Source organism: Mobula hypostoma, chromosome X2 (genome assembly GCF_963921235.1).
Source record: "Mobula hypostoma chromosome X2, sMobHyp1.1, whole genome shotgun sequence".
NCBI lineage: Eukaryota > Metazoa > Chordata > Chondrichthyes > Myliobatiformes > Myliobatidae > Mobula > Mobula hypostoma.
The window spans coordinates 15,623,608-15,643,505 of record NC_086129.1 but is presented as its reverse complement, the minus strand read 5'-3'; the positions used below and the strand labels follow the sequence as shown (position 1 = coordinate 15,643,505).

At 46.1% G+C, this 19,898-nt stretch overlaps 1 long non-coding RNA gene across 2 annotated transcripts in view; it reads right to left on the bottom strand.

Moving 5' to 3' along the window:
• LOC134340750 (uncharacterized) overlaps positions 1-19,898 on the bottom strand; it is a 130,291-nt gene that overhangs the window by 79,288 nt on the left and 31,105 nt on the right. For both annotated transcript variants that reach the window (XR_010016628.1, XR_010016629.1), the window contains exons 2-3: positions 16,713-16,774; positions 220-13,130 (exon numbers count right to left, since the gene is read on the bottom strand). This is a non-coding gene — a long non-coding RNA (uncharacterized LOC134340750). The remainder of the gene's footprint in view (positions 1-219; positions 13,131-16,712; positions 16,775-19,898) is intronic.

Here is a 19,898-nt window from a genome sequence, read left to right as displayed (position 1 = left end):
GCCTCAGGGTCTCTCAGCTCGCTGTCGTCTAGAGAAACAGTCCTCGGCCCTGCCAAACTGGGTAATTAGTTTGTGTGGATGCTGTGTGATGTACCCCACCCCGCCCAAATAACAGACAATACACCAGATACGATTAAATGATTTACAGTTTATAGATATTACTGGAACTATATAATTAATAGAGAATAAAATATAAAAGGAAAATAAAAGGCGCCATACTTATCCAAGTTCAATCTCTTCGTGCACAAACAGTTGGAGCTCAGGACCCTTCTTCTTCACCCTGCGACCCCTCGGACCACCTCCACCTGCCGCCTGGGACCAACAACGGTGGTCGACCAGAAACTCCACGTGAGTCCGTCTCTGTCTCCTCTCCTCACCGAACACCCTGGACCTCGGACTCCTGCTCAGAGTCCGACCCTGTTAGCGGACTCACAGCACCTGGTCCATCCTCTGTCTCTCTGTCCTGCCTTCTCCCCTAAAAAAACCCGCGCATCACAATATCTTACAGACACACAGAAAGCATAACAACTATTGCAATTGGTTCATTCGTTCTCTTATCAATAGATAATCCAAAACTAATTGCTAGCGCAAGGATTTTCTCAGCATTTAACATAACAAAGAAGCCAGTTTAATTAGCCTACAAAGTTAACATAAAAGAAGACACCTCTTACACTCTTTCCCCCCCCGACCAAACAACAGTCATGCCCTCATGACTTCTAAATAACTCCCCAACCAGTCCTACAGACACAAAAACCCACAGCGACATTGTTCTCTCCAAACAGTGGACCTTCCGCCCGTCCACGGGAGCAACATAGGCCAACCTATCTGGGAGCTTCCTAATACTCCGAGTCCTTCGTACTCCCACACCTAAACCCTAAAGGCTCAGACACTACTAGGGATACCTCTGGTCTGCTTGCCAACTCCTCTCTCACTCATGCCACCACTACAACTTGGAGCCCCCTGTCCCGTGTCCGGGGCCCCGCTTCTTTTCCTTCCTGGTCCTGCTGTAACCCAGACTGCCCACAGCTAGCCCTCCCCGCTATACCTGATTCAGTGGGAGAAGGGCCAAAGGTCTCTTCCTCAATCACAGGGAAGTTAGCGAAAGGTAGCATGTACCACATGTCCAGCACATCATCCTTCGAATCCGTATTCTTCCTCATTCCCTCGCTCGGCAGCTGCTGTTTGAGTTTCTTCAAACTGAAGCACTTAGCCGGAGCTTACCCCTTCAGCCTCCTGCAGTCGAGACATCAGCTTCTTCGGGGACTCCTTCAACTCTCGCCACAGCCTCAGCAGTTCTGACTCACGGTTCTTGGCCATCTCAATCTGGGACGCAGTTACCCCACCAGCTTCTTCCACCCTGACCTGAAAAGCAGCAGTTAAAGGGTGTTCAGCCTCCGGTTGTTTCCTCCTGATGACTTCTTCCAGGTCAACTTTCAGTTTTTTCACTTCATTTAAACTGTCGATATTCATCTTCAGGTCCCTTTCAAGCGTCCGCCTCCCTTTTCCGAGATCTGTCCTCCATTTCTTCACCTCCTCAGGAGTGTAGTCGAACTCCCCTCCCTGGGCTCTCGGTTTTCTGTTGGCCTTAGTCAGAACGCTTCCTTGATCTTCCCCAACTTGTAAGTCTTCCAATCTTTTCTGGATTAATTCATCAGTACATGACCGCAGTGTTGACTCGGAATTCCGTTTCTCCTTCTCCAGTTTGACGAGCGTGAATTCCAGGTCTGCAATTGTCGTCCCGCAAGAGCGGCACTCTGTCTCCGGCCTGCATTTCTGAGCTTTCAGTTCAGCGGAGCAAATCCCCTCTCTCCCGTGTCGCATTCCGATTGACGACTTGGGTTTCCATCCCCATGTCCACCGCCGTCTGTTCCAATACCAGGAAGTTCAACTGGTATGTCAGGTCAATTTTCTCACATTGCACCAAACTCCTCCGGCCAAAAACTCCTCCACATTTGACACTTTGCTTCTGTCGCCCAGGCTCAGCCACTGGCCTCGCCTCATAGTCCCCCCAGGCGAATCCAAGCTCTAGGCAGTCATCCATATACGCTAAAACTCCACACACCTTCACGTCCCCCATGGTCTTCCTCATGCCCCGCGGGAAGGATGCAGGGGCTCCAGATATGCCCTTGGGCATCTGTTCGGATTGGAAGAATCCTGGGGAACTAATAACGGCCGTCTTTGGCTCGACAGCTGCGCTCCTCGGGATCTGGCAACATCCACTCCTCAGACCCAGCACATTAAACCAAGTCACATAATCCGCACACACGCTGCCTCCGTCTTCCACGGCGCCAGGGTCCAGTCACCACGACCTCTCTCTCTCTCTGAGGTGTCTTCAGTGGTCGACTCCCCTTCCTTGTGGTAGTTCAGAGCGCCTACTAAGAGGGTCTCACCCTCTGCTACTTCCCCCAGGCCGTACCGCAGCTGGGTCTCGTATAAATTCGGTACCAGCTCAAGGCTGCTACACACGTCCTCAGAAGCAACTCGACACGCTGGGTGCCCAGTCAATGCTCCCGTGAACTCCAGGGTCATTAATCAATCATCCTCTTCTGGATAATTACTGGCACTGGTACCCAAAATCTCCAGTGCCCTTGCAGTTGTCAAGGGTAAATGCTTCAGATACTGGTTGTAAAACGAACTGTACAACAACTTGACCTGCGCCCTGGGGTCAAGGATGGCTTTAACATCGCTTCCATCTATCCATAACGACACCCTGGGGTGTGGACCCTCTAAGCCTTCAGGAATAGGGTCTTCTCCTTTTGGAAGTTCATTGGTACATTGCTGGGAATGTGCTCCTCCAGAGACCCCAAGCCGTTCCCCCACTAGGCCTCCACTAAGTTTCCCGACACCTCTCTGATCAGCTGAACAACTGAAAGAGGAGCTGATCCCCTGAAAACTTTCCCCCCTCTTTCAAATAACTGACAGCTGTCACTACGGTGTAATTGAACCTGACAGTGCTAACACCATCACCAGCCGGCCTACTTAAACTTTCAACCAATCCCTGTCGCTCTCCCTCAACCGAGCACTGCCACTCATCTAACAACTGAGAGATCCGCTCCACCCATGTCTCGCACGCCTCCGCCCCCCCCTTAGGGTGGACACTATCTCAAATGCCAGGCAGAGCCTGCCAGAGCTAGAACATTTATTCGCAGACACTACCTCCAAATCAGACCACTCTTTCCTCTCTCTCCCAACAGCATGGACAGCCCCGAGTCCCACCCCCAACTCGTCAACGCTAGTCTGAACTCGAACAAAGACCTCACCCACCATGCATGCAGCAATAACCAGCAAATAACCCACAGAGACACAAGTTACTGATTTAAACAGGGAAGCCACACAGCATACCACTAGATCCAATCCTGGACAAAAGCCTCCAAATGTAGACCCCTGGCCAGCCTCAGGGTCTCTCGGCTCGCTGTCGTCTAGGGAAACAGCCCTCGGCCCCGCCAAACTGGGTAATTAGTTTGTGTGGATGCTGTGTGATGTACCCCACCCCGCCCAAATAACAGACAATACACCAGATACAATTAAATGATTTACAGTTTATAGATATTACTGGAACTATATAATTAATAGGGAATAAAATATAAAAGGAAAATAAAAGGCGCCACACTTATCCAAGTTCAATCTCTTCGTGCACAAACAGTTGGAGCTCAGGACCCTTCTTCACCCTGCGACCGCTCGGACCACCTCCACCTGCCGCCTGGGACCAACAATGGTGGTCGACCAGACGCTCCACACGAGTCCGTCTCCTCTCCTTGCCGAACACCCTGGACCTCAGACTCCTGCTCGGCGTCCGACCCCGTTAGCGGACTCACAGCACCTGGTCCATCCTCTGTCTCTCTCTCCCGCCTTCTCCCCTAAAAAGCCCGCGCATCACAATATCTTACAGACACACACGAAAGCATAACAACTATCACAATTGGATCATTCGTTCTCTTATCAATAGATAATCCAAAACAAAGTGCTAGCGGAAGGACTTTCTCAACATTTAACATAACAAAGAAGCCAGTTTAATTATAACATAACAAAGAAGCCATTTTAATTAGCCTATGCAGTTAACATAAAAGAAGAAACCCCTCAATCAGCAACAAGCATCAACCCCAACATTCACAAACCTGTATTATATCCAACCAAAGAACATCTCACAAATAACTTCATATTTGGAAATGATCTCCAGTCCAGCAGATTACCTTAAGTATCATTGTGTCTTCTTTAAAACATTGATCAAGCCCAGCATGTCAAGCTCGAAAATGGAGAAAAGAGTGTCTTCAGAAAATGGCAGCCTCCATCCCCAAGCACACGGCAAGAACAAAGACAATTGGTCTGTCTGCTTTCCACTGTCCTTGATTCATTTGAATTCACTGATTTGTAGACTGCCGCACTTTCTAGCCAACAACAAAAAAAAATCAAACTATCATGACAGAAGGAGGAGCATAGCAGGCACAGGTAGCAAGGAACATATGAGGTGCTTGAGGAGTATAAGAAATGAGGGAAATGAGGAGGACTAAAAGAAGACATTAGGTTGCTCTGGCAGACAATGTGAATGAGACAAAATTGGTCCTTATGAAGATCAGTGTGGTCATCTGTGCATGCAGCTGAAAGAGTTGGGGGAGATCTTCAGTGGATCTTTTGCATCTGTACTTAGTTGGGAGAGAGACACAGAATCTATTAAACTGAGGCAAACCATGGGCCATGTACTGACTACAGAGGAGGAGATGCTTGTTGTTTTTAGGAAAATTAGAGTGGATTAATCCACAGGTCCTGACAAGGTGTTCCTTCAGACCTTGAGGAAGGCTAATGTGGAAGCTGCAGAGGTATTTAAAATGAGGTGCTGGAGGATTGTTCCGTTGTTTAAGTTAGCCTGATGTCAGCAGTTGGCAGGTCGTTGGAGGATACTCTAAGGGACGGGATATACACTCAGTGGCCACTTTATTGGGTACAGAAGAGACCTAATAAAGCAGTCATTGAAAGTACTTCTGTATGTTCGTAGTCTTCTGTCACTGTAGCCCATCCACTTTAAGATTTGATGTGTTGTGCATTCAGAGATACTCTTCTGCACACCACTGTTGCAATACGTGGTTATTTGATACGCTGTTAACTTCCTGTCAGCGAGAACCAGTCTGGCCATTCAGAATCAGGTTTATTATCACCGGCATGTGTTGTGAAATTTGTTAACTTAGCAGCAGCAGTTCAATGCAATATGTAATATAGAATTAAAAAAAATATATCAATTACAGTATTTGTATATTAAATTGATTAAAAATCATGCAAAAACAAATAATATATATTAAAAAAATATATATTCATGGGTTCAATGTCTATTTAGGAATCGGATGGCAGAGGGGAAGAAGCTGTTCCTGAATCGCTGAGTGTGTGCCTTCAGGCTTCTGTACCTCCTACCTGATGGTAACAGTGAGAAAAGGGCATGCCCTGTGTGCTGGAGGTCCTTAATAATGGACAATGCCTTTCTGAAACACTGCTCCTTGAAGATGTCCTGGGTACTTTGTAGGCTAGTACCCAAGATGGAGATGACTAAACTTACAACCCTCTGCAGCTTCTTTTGGTCCTGTGCAGTAGCTCCCCCATACCAGAGAGTGATGCAGCCTATCAGAATGCTCTCCACAGTACATCTGTAAAGGTTTTTGAGTGTATTTGTTGACATACCAAATCCCTTCAAACTCCTAATGAAGTATAGTCACTGTTTTGCCTTCTTTATAGCTGCATTGATATGTTGGGACCAGGTTAGGTCCTCAGAGATCTTGAGACCCAGGAACTTGAAACTGCTCACTCTCTCCACTTCTGATCCCTCTATGAGGATTGATATGTGTTCCTTCATCTTACCCTTCCTGAAGTCCACAATCAGCTCTTTCATCTTGCTGACAAGGAGTGCAAGGTTGTTTGCTGCAACACCACTCCACTAGTTGGCATATCTCACTCCGGTATGTCCTCCCATCTTCATTGGATGTTCTACCAACAATAGTTGTATCATCAGCAAATTTATAGATGGTATTTGAGATATGCCTAGACACACAGTCATGGGTATAGAGAGAGCAGAGTAGTGGGCTAAGCTCACATCCTTGAGGTGCACCAGTGTTGATCGTCAGCGAGGAGGAGATATTATCACCAATCTGCACAGATTGTGGTCTTCCGGTTAGGAAGTTGAGGATCCAATTGCAGAGGGAGGTACAGAGGCCCAGGTTCTGCAACTTTTCAATCAGGATTGTGGGAATGATGGTATTAAATGCTGAGCTATAGTCAATGAACAGCATCCTGACATGGGTGTTTGTGTTGTCCAGTTGGTCTAAAGCCATGTGAAGAGCCATTGAGATAGCGTCTGCCGTTGAGTTATTGTGGTGATAGGCAAATGGCAATGGGTCCAATGGCTGAGGCAAGAGTTCAGTCTAGTCATGACCAACCTCTCAAAGCATTTCATCACTGTAGATGGGAGTGCTACCGGGCAATAGTCATTAAGGCAGCTCACATTATTCTTCTGAGGCACTGGTATAATTGTTGCCTTTTCGAAGCAAGTGAGAACTTCCGCCCGTAGCAGTGAGAGGTTGAAAATGTTCTTGAATACTCCCGCCAGTTGGTTGGCACAAGTTTTCAGAGTTCTCTTCTGTTCTCTCTCATTAACTAGGCATTTTTGCCTGCAGAACTGCTGCTCACTGGATGTTTCTGTTTTTTGCATGTAATTATGCAGGCAGTGGGAAAATTATCCCTCCTGTGTTTCTTCATCTTGTTGCTGGAGATTCAGTATCAGTCGACCCTGCCACTTTGATCTGGCCCACACCTTCACTAATCTGGCCCAACACCACTTGCCTTTATTGGGATCTTTCTCCTTCTTACATCTGTTTTAAGGTTTTGGGTTATGAATATGCTAAGGGGTTGTGAGGGAGGTTGGATTATTGCAGCCCATTGCTTAGAGACCCTGTGTGTAGTTTAGTGGTGACGTGTTTTATGTGGTCCCAGCGTGGGTTTAACTTTCTGGGTCTTTCTTGCCGTCTTGGTACCTCATTTTATTATTGGTGTTTCGTGATAATGAAAAGCATGTCACTTTTGGTTTGAATGTAATTATGTAGCCAGTGGGAAAATTATCCTGCCTTTCTTTCTTAACCTCATTATTGGAGATTCAGTATCCCTTGACGCTGCCACTTTGATCTGGCCCAGACCTTCACTTACCTGGTCCAACATTACTTGCCTTTATTAACCTGGTGTGCGCTGTGACACATCATCAGTGATTCGGGACTTTCAACATCCATGTCTTCGTTAACCTGTCGACACCACTGTTGTAGGCCGAATCAAAGGGAATGAAGAATCAGCATATAGGAAAGAGATTGAAAACCTGGCTGAGTGGTGCCACAACACCAACCTCTCACTCAATGTCAGCAAGACCAAGGAGATGGTTCTAGATTTCAGGAGAAGGAAACCAGAGGTCCATGAGCCAGTCCTCATCAGAGGAGAGCATTAGCAACTTTAAATTCCAAGGTTTGTGGAGATTTGGCATGATATCCAAAACTTTGAAAACTTCTATAGATGTATATTGACTGGCTGTATCACAGTCTGGTATGGAAAAAGCAAGCCTTTGAATGGAAAATCCTACAAAAAGTAGTGGATGTGACCCAGTCCATTATGGGTAAAGCCTTCCCAACAACTGACACATCTACATGAAACTCTGTCGCAGGAAAGCAGCATCCATCATCAGGGAACCCTACCACCAGGTTGTCTGTGATTTCTCTACGACTTTGATCCACTAAATCTTGCTGACTATTGGGTGGTGTATAATATAATCCCATTAACATGGTCATCCCTTTCTTATTCCTCAGTTCCATCCATAAAGCCTCACGAGACAAGTTCTCCAGTCTGTCCTGTCTCAGCACTGCTATGACATTTTCCCAGACTAGTAGTACCACCTCTCCCATCATGTCTAAAACAATGGAACCCCAAAACATTGACCTGCCAGTCCTGCTCCTCCTGCAACCAAGTCTCACTAATGGCTACAATGCCATGTGCTGATCCATGCCCTAAGCTCATCCACTTTACCTACAATATTCCTTGCATTGAAGTAGATGCAACTCAGAACGTTATTCCCACCATGCCCAACCTTTCAATTCCTGTCTTTGTATCAAGGCTTAATAACATAGTTCCTCACAAGCACTCTACTATTTGCCCTGGTACTCTGGTCCCCATCCTGCTGCAACTCTCATTTCAAGTGTACTCTTTCTCTTCTTTTAGGCATCAAGTGATTCACTAGTTATGCCTCCCATTTCTTCTTAACCAGAGTCCCAATACTGGAGTCATTCAGGGTTTCTGAAACCTGCCAGCCTTGTCCTTCACCCTATAAGATTATAAGACATATGAGCAGAATCAGGCCATTCAGCCCATTGAGACTGCTGTGCCATTCCATCATGGCTGATTTATTATCGCTCTCAACCTCATTCTCCTGCCTACTTCCTGTAACCTTCGATGTCCTGACTAATCAAGAGTCTCTCAACCTCAGCTGTAAGTACATCCAACGACTGGTCCTCCACAGCCATCTGTTGCAATGAATTTCATCCTCTGGCTGAAGAAATTCCTCCTCCTATTCTCTTCTGAGGCCGTGCCCTCTGGTCCTAGACTCCCCACTACAGAAACCATCCTCTCCATGTCCGGTCTATCTCGGACTTTCAATATTTGATAGGTTTCAAAGAGATTCCCCCTCATTTTACTAAATGTCAGAAAGTACAGGCTCAGAGCCATCAAACACTCCTCATATATTAACCCTTTCATTTCTTTATAAGAGAGTGTTCCAGCAAATTTTCACTGCCTTTCCCTTTCTTTCATCTGCTTTCTCCTTTAGACCTTCCTCAGGCAGATCAGCTGTGATTCACTTCCCTCTCTTAGCCAGCACCATCACTTGTATCATTCAGTCTTGGTTTCCACCCCATCATCTTTGATCTCTCTATCCTTCCCCCTTAAGATGTGCTTGGATTTCGAACACTTTTCAGTTCAGCTGTTTAAAACTAGGATGAGATTCCTACAGCTGCGCTGGGGCCTCTTCTGCAAGATGAGGTGGACTGTGATGTTTCCCAAATGGTGTCCACCCTGCCCCTGTGTGTTGTTGTGGAGTTCACAGTGATTGCCACCAGATGACTCTTTAGCAAGACAAGCTCGAACAAGACCATGGTGACATTCATCAGCGTCAGTCCCATCACCTAAGGCTGGCCACTGAAGACTTTTGGGAACACCTCAAAGTTCAGGCTGTACTGAAGTTGTAAGGAATATAGAGTCAATGTAATGAGGGTTAAGTGTGAGGTGGGGATCTCCAGGAGGAACAGAACAAAGAGTCTCTGATTCCTTTTTGCTGCACATTTCATTAGGAGGAGGCAGTGGTGATTGCAGTTCTCCATGCAGCCATTGCAGAGTCTACAACATTTTGTTCCTTCTGGCTGAAGCTTCTCACAATAAATACAGATGAATTTTAACTTTTGTTAAATACTTCACTGCAGAGTCAGAGTCCTGCAGGCTTCCAAGATCTTTGGTTAGCAGTTTCATAAACATCAAGAACAAAACGGACACCAAAAGCATCATGAAACACAGCAGCATCTTTGCTAGCCAGAAAGCTGGCAGGATCTTGCAATAAAAGCAATACAGGAATGGAATATCCCTGATGTAAAGGGGCCAAGGTATAAGGGGTTGGGTGACCTGGAGTAAGACCCTAACAAGAAGATGAGACCCCACCTCTCAATATAATATTTTAAAAAGCCTCCCACTTGACAGCTGCTCTTTTCACTGCAATCTCACCCAGTCAACCTGTGCAAGATCCTGCTAAATGGCGCCAAAATTTGCTCTGCCGCAGTTCAAGACCTTAACCTGTAAACTGACCGTATCCTTCTCCATAACTATGTTAAAACTAAAAGAATGATGGTCACCGGGCCCAGCGTGTGAACTGACAAACACTTCTGCCACTTGCCCTACCTCACTCTGCAGGAGGATGTCCAGCGTTGCACCCTCTCCAGTTCGAGCTTTGATATCTTGGACACATAGAACAGTACAGCACAGAAACAGGCCATTCATCCCACAATGTTGTGGTGAACCACTAAAAAGCAAATCAAAAACACCAAACGCTAATCCCTCCTACCTGCACCATGTCCGTATCCCTCCATTTTCCTTACATCCATGTGCCTATCCAAATATCCCTTAAAAGCCTCCAATGTATTTGCCTGGACCACCAAACCAGGCAGCACATTCCAGACATCCACCACTCTCTGAGTAAAATACTTACCCCTCTTACCTCCCTTGAACCTACCCCTCTCACCTTCAGTGCATACCCTCTGGTATTAGACATTTCAACACTGGGAAACAGATACTCTCTGTCCACTCTCTCTATGACTCTCATAATCTTGTAAACCTCTATCAGATCTTCCCCTAGCCTCTGGTACCCTCGAGAAAACAACCCAAGTTTATCCAGCCTCTGGCGATGGGACATGCCCTCTAAACCAAACAGCATCCTGGTGAAACTCTTCTGCACCTTCTCCAAAGCCTTAACATCCTTCCTATAGTGGGGTGATCAGAACCATATGCAATACTCCAGATGTGCCCTAACCAGAGTTTTATAAACTTGCAACATAACTTCCTGACTTTTGAACTCAATACCTCAACTAATAAAAGCAAACATTCCGTATGCCTTCTTAACTTGGTTCCCTGGTCATACTATTAAGGATCTTGTCCTTAACAGTATACTGTCTCATTGCATTTGCGCTACCGAGGTACAACACCTCACATTTATCTGGGTTAAGCTCCATCTGCCATTTCTCTGCCCATATCTGCAACTGATCTACATCACTCTGTATTCTTTGCCAGTTTTCTACATTATCCACAACTCCATCAGTCTTGGTAACATCTACAAACTTACTAACCCACCCATTTATATTTTCATCCAGGTCATTTATATACATCACAAACATCAGAGGTCCCAGCACAGATTCCTGTGGAACTCCAGTAATTACAGACCTCCAGCTCAAATAAGCCCCTTCAACCATTACCCTATGTCTTCTATGTGCAAGCCATTTCTGAATCCAAACAGCCAATTTGCCACAGATCCCATGCATCTTAATCTTCTGCATTAGCCTTGGATGAGGGACTTTATCAAATGCCTTACTAAAATCCATGTAGCCCTACCCTCATCAATCTTTCCCAACATGTTTTCAAAAAACTCAGTCAAGTTGGTAAGGCACAACCTACCACGTATAAAACCATGCTGGCTCTCCCGAATTAGGCTACGGGTTTCCAAATGCTCATATATCCTATCCCTAAGGATTTTCTCCAGCAATTTCCCTCCAACTGACATGGCACCCACCAGTCTATAGTTCCCAGGATTTTCCCTTGTTCCCTTCATAGAGGTACAACATTAGCCACTCGCCAGCCCTCTGGGACCTCACCTGTGGCTAAAGACATGAAGATATGGTCAAAGCCCCTGAAATCTTGTCTCTTGCCTCCTTCAATAACCTGGGGTGAATCCCATCAGCTCCGGGGACTTATCCACCTTAATGTTTATTAGGAGGCACAATACATCATCTTCCTTGACTTCTAAATGCCCTGACATATTTATACACTCAGCACTGATCTCTTGGTCCTCCGTATCCTTTTCCTTGGTAAATACTGCAGCAAAGTACTCATTAACTACCTCATAACATTCTCTGCACCCACACAAATGCCCCCCACTTTATCCTTGAGTGGTCCTACCCTTTCCCTAGTTATGCTCTTGTTCTTGATGTAGGTATAGAATGCCTTGGGATTCACCTTAATCCTAATTAAGGACGCATGTAACAAATTCTACTCCATCCAAACTTCTTACACTGGTTTTGGCCTAGTCAATGTCAGGGAAGGTAAAATCTCCCAATAATCTGCCCTATTATGTTTAGAACAAGCTGTACTCTCTCCACAGATCTGCTCCTCCAATTCCCAATGAATACTAGACGCCTATCATACAATCCCATCAGAATGACCGTCCTCTTTTCGTTTCTAAGTTCTACCCACATGGCCTGATGGATGACTCTTCAAGAATATTTCTCCAAGAACCATTGTTATATTCTCTTTCATCAAAGTTCAAAGTAAATTTATTATCAAAGTATGTATATGCTACCTGGAGATTCATTTCGTCAGGAAGGAAACTCCTCCCCTCTCTTCCCTGCACTACTGTCATGCCTGTAGCATCTGTATCCTGGAATATTGAGCTACCAGTCCTGCCATTTCCGGTTAGTGCTCTGATATTCCAGTCCCCAGAGCCAATCCACACTGAGTTCACCCACCTCACCTGTTAAGCCACTTGCATCGAAAGAAATGAAGTTTTAACTAATGGTCTTTGCTCTCCCATTCCTCCTGTGTATCCTGATGACTAAACTTGCTCTCATTGGCTACAGTACACATCATCCACTCCATTACTCAGGGCCCCACATCCTGCCACTCTAGTTTAAATTATCCAGAGTGGTAACAAGAAAGAAAACACAAAAAAACTGAAGGAGACGAATATAAACTACAGTCTAATAAACACATAAGTCTCAGAATTTGGAAAATATCTTCCCGTCAGCATCGAGAAGTGCGACTGCACGTACTCAGTCCTTCCATGAAGACCGATTGCCACGTCGGGTCTGAACACTGCTGACCTAGATACCAACTGCCATCGACACCATGGCCTCCATGGAGAACGACTGCCGACCTCCTCCGCATCTGCCTCAATGCCTCAATCTTCCTCTATACTTCGAAATGACCTTCGCCAGCCTCTGGTCTTCTGCATGAGGCAGCTTGTGCTCTTGGTCCTCTCTGGGACCCTATCTTTGACTTCTGCACGAAGCAGCTCATGTTCATGCTTTTGGTCCTCTCTGGTGACAGCAGAGCGCTAGATCAATTGATTGAATTCCAAACTGCACGTCACAGGCTCCAACAGTTTCCGAAACACAATCAAGATAAAAAGAACAAGCAGGAGATGTAGAGAAAGTGAAATAAATGAAGATATCGGCTATCTGGAAGATGTTGCCCGAGGAATCATTGTTGGCTGGCGCCATCTTGACCAGATATCTGCTCCTGGAACCGAGGCTGGACAAACCTCTGATGTCCTTTTCCTCTGGAGTGGTGTAGGCTGAGGGGAAAGTTACCTGCAAACATAAAGTACTGATTCTCTTCCTGACAATTTCCAGATCAATCTGTTATTTAAAAAATAAACAGTTGGTTGTCTAATTTCCTGTAGCATCATCCTGTAGATTCTGGACCAGTTCTGAGGATTGGAGGGTGGCTAATGTAACCCTGCTTTTTAAAAAAGGAGGGAGAGAGAAACTGGGGAATTATAGACCGGTTAGCCTAACATCGGTGGTGGGGAAAATGCTAGAGTCAGTTATCAAAGATGTGATAACAGCACATTTGGAAAGCAGTGAAATCATCGGACAAAGTCAGCATGGATTTGTGAAAGGAAAATCATGTCTGACGAATCTGATAGAATTTTTTGAGGATGTAACTAGTAGAGTGGATGGGGGAGAACCAGTGGATGTGGTATATTTGGATTTTCAAAAGGCTTTTGACAAGGTCCCACACAGGAGATTAGTGTGCAAACTTAAAGCACACGGTATTGGGGGTATGGTATTGATTGGTTGGCAGACAGGAAGCAAAGAGTGGGAATAAACGGGACCTTTTCAGAATGGCAGTGGGGTACCGCAAGGCTCAGTGCTGGGACCCCAGTTGTTTACAATATATATTAATGACTTAGACGAGGGAATTAAATGCAGCATCTCCAAGTTTGCGGATGACATGAAGCTGGGCGGCAGTGTTAGCTGTGAGGAGGATGCGAAGAGGATGCAGGGTGACTTGGATAGGTTAGGTGAGTGGGCAAATTCATGGCAGATGCAATTTAATGTGGATAAATGTGAGGTTATCCACTTTGGTGGCAAAACAGGAAAACAGATTATTATTTGAATGGTGGCCGATTAGGAAAAGGGGAGGTGCAACGAGACCTGGGTGTCATTGTACACCAGTCATTGAAAGTGGGCATGCAGGTACAGCAGGCGGTGAAAAAGGCAAATGGTATGCTGGCATTCATAGCAAGAGGATTCAAATACAGGAGCAGGGAGGTACTACTGCAGTTGTACAAGGCCTTGATGAGACCACACCTGGAGTATTGTGTGCAGTTTTGGTCCCCTAATCTGAGGAAAGACATTCTTGCCATAGAGGGAGTACAAAGAAGGTTCACCAGATTGATTCCTGGGATGGCAGGACTTTCATATGATGAAAGACTGGATTGACTAGGCTTATACTCGTTGGAATTTAGAAGATTGAGGGGGGATCTTACTGAAACGTATAAAATCCTAAAGGGATTGGACAGGCTAGATGCAGGAAGATTGTTCCCGATGTTGGGGAAGTCCAGAACGAGGGGTCACAGTTTGAGGATAAAGGGGAAGCCTTTTAGGACTGAGATTAGGAAAAACTTCTTCACACAGAGAGTGGTGAATCTGTGGAATTCTCTGCCACAGGAAACAGTTGAGGCCAGTTCATTGGCTATATTTAAGAGGGAGTTAGATATGGCCCTTGAGGCTAAAGGGATCGGGGGTACGGAGGGAAGGCTGGTACAGGGTTCTGAGTTGGATGATCAGCCATGATCATACTGAATGGCGTTGCTGGCTCGAAGGGCTGAATGGCCTACTCCTGCACCTATTTTCTATGTTTCACAGAGAATTTGGGGGAACTGTGGAAAATGCCCTTTTTATGCCACTTCTCCAAGAGCATAAACAGTATCAGGTGTTTGATCAGAAGTCCGGCAGAAATTCACGATTCTATCCTTCTATGAATCAAGGAGGGGTGGGATGTCTTCCCTTTGTACTTCAACAGCCTAACATCTTGCTTTTGAAATAACAGTCTGTGTGGAGCCAACAACAACTTATATTTATTTGAAAATAGCCTTGATCTGCTCCCCCTCCCCCCCCCATTTCAACTCCTCTCCAATCTCCTTTCAACAGCTGACAGTACAGTGGTCAGGGAAACCACGGCTGCAGGACCTCCTGGAGCCACATCCACGGATGCAGAGATGGCCTACAGTCAGCCTGATGTGGAGGCTACGAAAAGGCTCTCCTGCCAAGTGTGCAAGGTGGATGTCAATTCAGTTTCTCAACTGGAAGCACACAACAGTTGTAAGCCCATTTATAGACTGGTGTTGTTTCTCAGTTTATTAAAAACTGGTTTCTCCAGTCCTTAGAAACCAATTCTAGATTTTCTAATATGAGACACCATTTCTGGTAATTGAAGAGAGGCAGGGGTGGTCTCTGAGCCCCTAATTGTCCAGGATAATAGTTGAGCTCTCTCTGCAGGGAACTCACGTGTCTCTGATGGCCCTGTAATCAACTCTTCATTTAAACAATCTGTGTCCCTGGTGCTCAGATCAGGAGGAGAGGCAAGAGGGTTCACACAGGCTCAGCTGGAGCAGTAATGGGCCTGTGAGTTTCTGTATTCAGCCTGTGTCCATGTGGTGGGTCGGTGAGTCCATGTGATAATGTCATGGGTTGGGGAGACCGTGTGGTGGGCCTGTGTCCACCTAATAGATGGATGAGTCTGTGTGGTGTGTCCTGTGTCCATGTGGTAGGTGGGCATGTTTGTGTTGTGGGTCCATGAGTTTATGTGGTGGGTCTGAGTGTCTGTATGGTACGTCTGTGCTCGTGAGGTACTATAGGTGCCTCTCCATGTGGTGTGTAAGGGTGTGGGTGGGTGAATCTGGGTGGTGGATCCCAGACTGTCGGGTGGGTTCCTGTCCATGTGAGGGTGCATGTCTGTGTGGTGTATCTGTTTCCGTGTGGTGGTTTGGTGAGGGAGATCTCTCTCTGGGTGACGGGGGGTGGGTGGTGGGAATGACCTCAGTGTGCCTGGTTACTAATCTGAAGTGATGGGACAGTGAAGGTGTTTTTAGCCATTTCAGGGGGACAGTGGGGGCAAATCTACGAGCATAATGGAAAGGTCAGGGAGATGACCAGTGTGGATGGAGGCAACAAAGGGAACATGACTGTGAGTCTATTCCAGTTCGTGTGATGGGACATCGAAGCTGATTATGACAGAAGTATGTGTGCAGCCTCATGTAGTTGATTTCACACAGCGTGACGGGGCAGTGTAACTTATCTCAGTCACTGGGACACTGACGCTCGGGGGAATGAAGTTAATGTCAGGCAGTATAATCGGAACTAAGGCCACTGTCACTTGTGTGAATGGAGAATGAGGCTGATCTCAGATACTGTAAATACAAGTGAACTTTTCACTTGGTGATGGGGTGGTTTGACTAATCACTGTCCCTGTGACAGAGCGGGTAGTGCAGTCTCAGTCTGTACACCAGGACACTCAGGCTCAATAGGGCGAGGTGAAGCCGCTCTGAGCGTGTGCCCAGCGGACTGATGCTGTGACTGGACAGAGCAGTGAATCCTTTGGCAGCGCAATGTGGATGGAGCTGAGAGAAGTCTGCTGGCCGGCAGTTGGTGAGTGAGCCAGGGATAATCATTCCCAGACAGTGAGGTGGGACTGAGTCTGTGTGAAGCAACAATCTCACCGATTACAGAGGAATTAACAATTCCTTTACTGTATGTCGAGCTTCACAGGCGTGACGATTAGTTATTATTGAGAGTGAGTAGGTTCTGTCTCAGTAAGTGAGACTGACCTGACAGAATATTCTGGAAATACCAGGAAGGACAACAGATATGAACTGCAAGAAATACCTGTTACTGGAACCTCAAACCAATATGAGGATATTCGAAATGCCCAGCAGGTCCAGCGATGCCTGTGGAACACAGAACATAGAATAAAGAATCAGAGCACAGAATATAGATCGAAGAACACAGAACAATGAACACAACAAAAAAACACAGAACATAAATGTTGTAACCAACTAATTAAGCTAGTGGCACCTAATGCTTTCTGCCTATACAATGTCCATCTCCCTCCATTCTCTGCACATTCATCTGCTGATCTAATACTCTTTAAAACTCCTCCATCATATATCCCTCCAAAATCACCACCCCCCGACAGCATATTCTAGGTACCCACCACTCTGTGTTAAAAATCTGTCCCATTCATTGCCTTCAAACTTGCCCCCCCTCCCCACCTTAAATACATGTCATTTAGTATTAGACATTTCTACCCTGGGAAAAAGTTAGTATGATTGCCTACTCTCTCTATGTCTTTCAACATTTTATCATCTTTGATCAGTTCTTTCCTTAGCCTCTGGTGCTTCAGCGAAAGCAAAAGCCGAGTTTGTCCAAACTCTCGTTATAGCACATACCCTCTAATCCCGGCAGCATCCAGATAACCTCTTCTGCACCTCCTTAACGTCTCCACATCCTTTCTTTAATGAAGCAACTGAAACTGAATGCAGTACTTCAGATGCGGCCTAACCAGAGTTTTAAAATGCTGAGACAATCTGCTGCCTTTCAATTAATTGCCTTGACTAATAAACCACCTTATCAACCTGTGCGTCCATTTTTAGGGAGTTAAGGATTTGGGCCCCAAAATCCCACAGTACGTCAGTGTTGTTTAGGGTCTTGCCATTAACTGTGAAAACATTTGATTTCCCAAAGTGCAACATCTCACATTCTCCCATTTTCTGTTCATATCTGTAAGTGATTTGTATCCCATTAAATCCTCTGGTAATCTCCTACACAATCCACGACACCACCAATATTTATGTAATTGGCATAATTACTATCCAGCCCTGACACATTTTCATCCGTATATATGTCAGAGACAGCTGATGTCCCAGAATGAATCCCTGCACAGACTTCCAGCCAGAATAAGCCCCATCAAACAGTACTCTCTGTCATCTACGGGCAAGCTAATCATGTTCCACTCTCCCCTCCTACCCCTCCTCACAGTCCCCCACTCTGCTCTCATGACTATACCCCTTCCCCACACGAAACCACCACGGTGGGCTTCACAGCTGAACAGGTGAGAAGACAGCTGAAACGTCTCAACCCAAGCAAGGCTGCAGGACCGGATGGTGTCAATACCAGGGTGCTCAAAGCCTGTGCCCCTCAGCTATGTGGAGTACTTCGCCATGTATTCAACCTGAGCCTGAGGCTCAGGAGGGTTCCTGTACTGTGGAAGATGTCCTGCCTCGTCCCTGTGCCGAAGACGTCGTGCCCCAGCGGCCTCAATGACAACAGACTGGTGGCATTGACCTCCCACATCATGAAGACCCTGGAGAGACTTGTTCTGGAGCTGCTCCGGCCTATGGTCAGGCCACACTTAGATCCCCTCCAGTTCGCCTACCAGCCCCGACTAGGAGTTGAGCATGCCATCGTCTACCTGCTGAACCGTGTCTACGCCCACCTGGACAAGCCAGCGAGCACTGTGAGGATCATGTTTTTTGACTTCTCCAGTGCATTCAACACCATCCGTCCTGCTCTGCTGGGGAAGAAGCTGACAGCGATGCAGGTGGATGCTTCCCTGGTATCATGGATTCTTGATTACCTGACTGGCAGACCACAGTACGTGTGCTTGCAACACTGTGTCCGACAGAGTGATCAGCAGCACTGGGGCTCCACAGGGGACTGTCTTGTCTCCCTTTCTCTTCACCATTTACACCTTGGAATTCAACTACTGCACAGAGTCTTGTCATCTTCAGAAGTTTTCTGATGACTCTGCCATAGTTGGATGCATCAGCAAGGGAGATGAGGGCTACGGTAGGAAACTTTGTCACATGGTGTGAGCAGAATTATCTGCAGCTTAATGTGAAAGAGACTAAGGAGCTGGTGGTAGACCTGAGGAGAGCTAAGGTACCGGTGACCCCTGTTTCCATCCGGGGGTCAGTGTGGACATGGTGGAGGATTACAAATACCTGGGGATACGAATTGACAATTAACTAGACTGTTCAAAGAACACTGAGGCTGTCTACAAGGAGGGTCAGAGCCGTCTCTATTTCCTGAGGAGACTGAGGTCCTTTAACATCTGCCAGATGATGCTGAGGATATTCTACGAGTCTGTGGTGGCCAGTGCTATCATGTTTGCTGTTGTGTGCTGGGGCAGCAGGCTGAGGGTAGCAGACACCAACAGAATCAATAAACTCATTTGTAAGGCCAGTGATGTTGTGGGGATGGAACTGGACTCTCTGACGGTGGTGTCTGAAAAGAGGATGCTGTCCAAGTTGCATGCCATCTTGTACAATGTCTCCCATCCACTACATAATGTACTGGGTGGGCACAAGAGTACATTCAGCCAGAGACTCATTCCACCGAGATGCAACACAGAGCGTCATAGGAAGTCATTCCTGCCTATGGCCATCAAACTTTACAACTCCTCCCTTGGAGGGTCAGACACCCTGAGCCAATAGGCTGGTCCTGGACTTATTTCATAATTTACTGGCATAATTTACATATTACTATTTAACTATTTATGGTTCTATTACTATTTATTATTTATGGTGCAACTGTAACGAAAACAATTTCCCCCGGGATCAATAAAGTATGACTATGACTACGACTACTATGTACAAAAAGCTAATTAACTTTGGATCCCATGCATCTTGATTTTCTGGATCAGCCTTCCATGAGGGATCTTGTCAAATGCCTGATTAAAATTCATGTTGACAACATTCACAGCTCTACCTTCAATCACCTTTCTCACTTCCTCGAAAAACTCATGCTGGCTCTCCGTAATTAGGCCATGGTTTTCCAAATGCTCATAAATCTTATTCCTTTAAAAGAGTTAATGTTACGGTTGGAAAAAATTACAGCAGTATGGGCCAATTCTGATACAACAACAAAAGCGTTTACTTTAGATTGTTGAATTTGATATTGAGTATGTGTGACGAAGGCCCGTCACTGACTACGGACGGCACATGGCGCACTCGGTAAAACATTCATCCCCAGCAGTAATAGTGACTGGGTCTGAAACAGAGCTGCTGCATG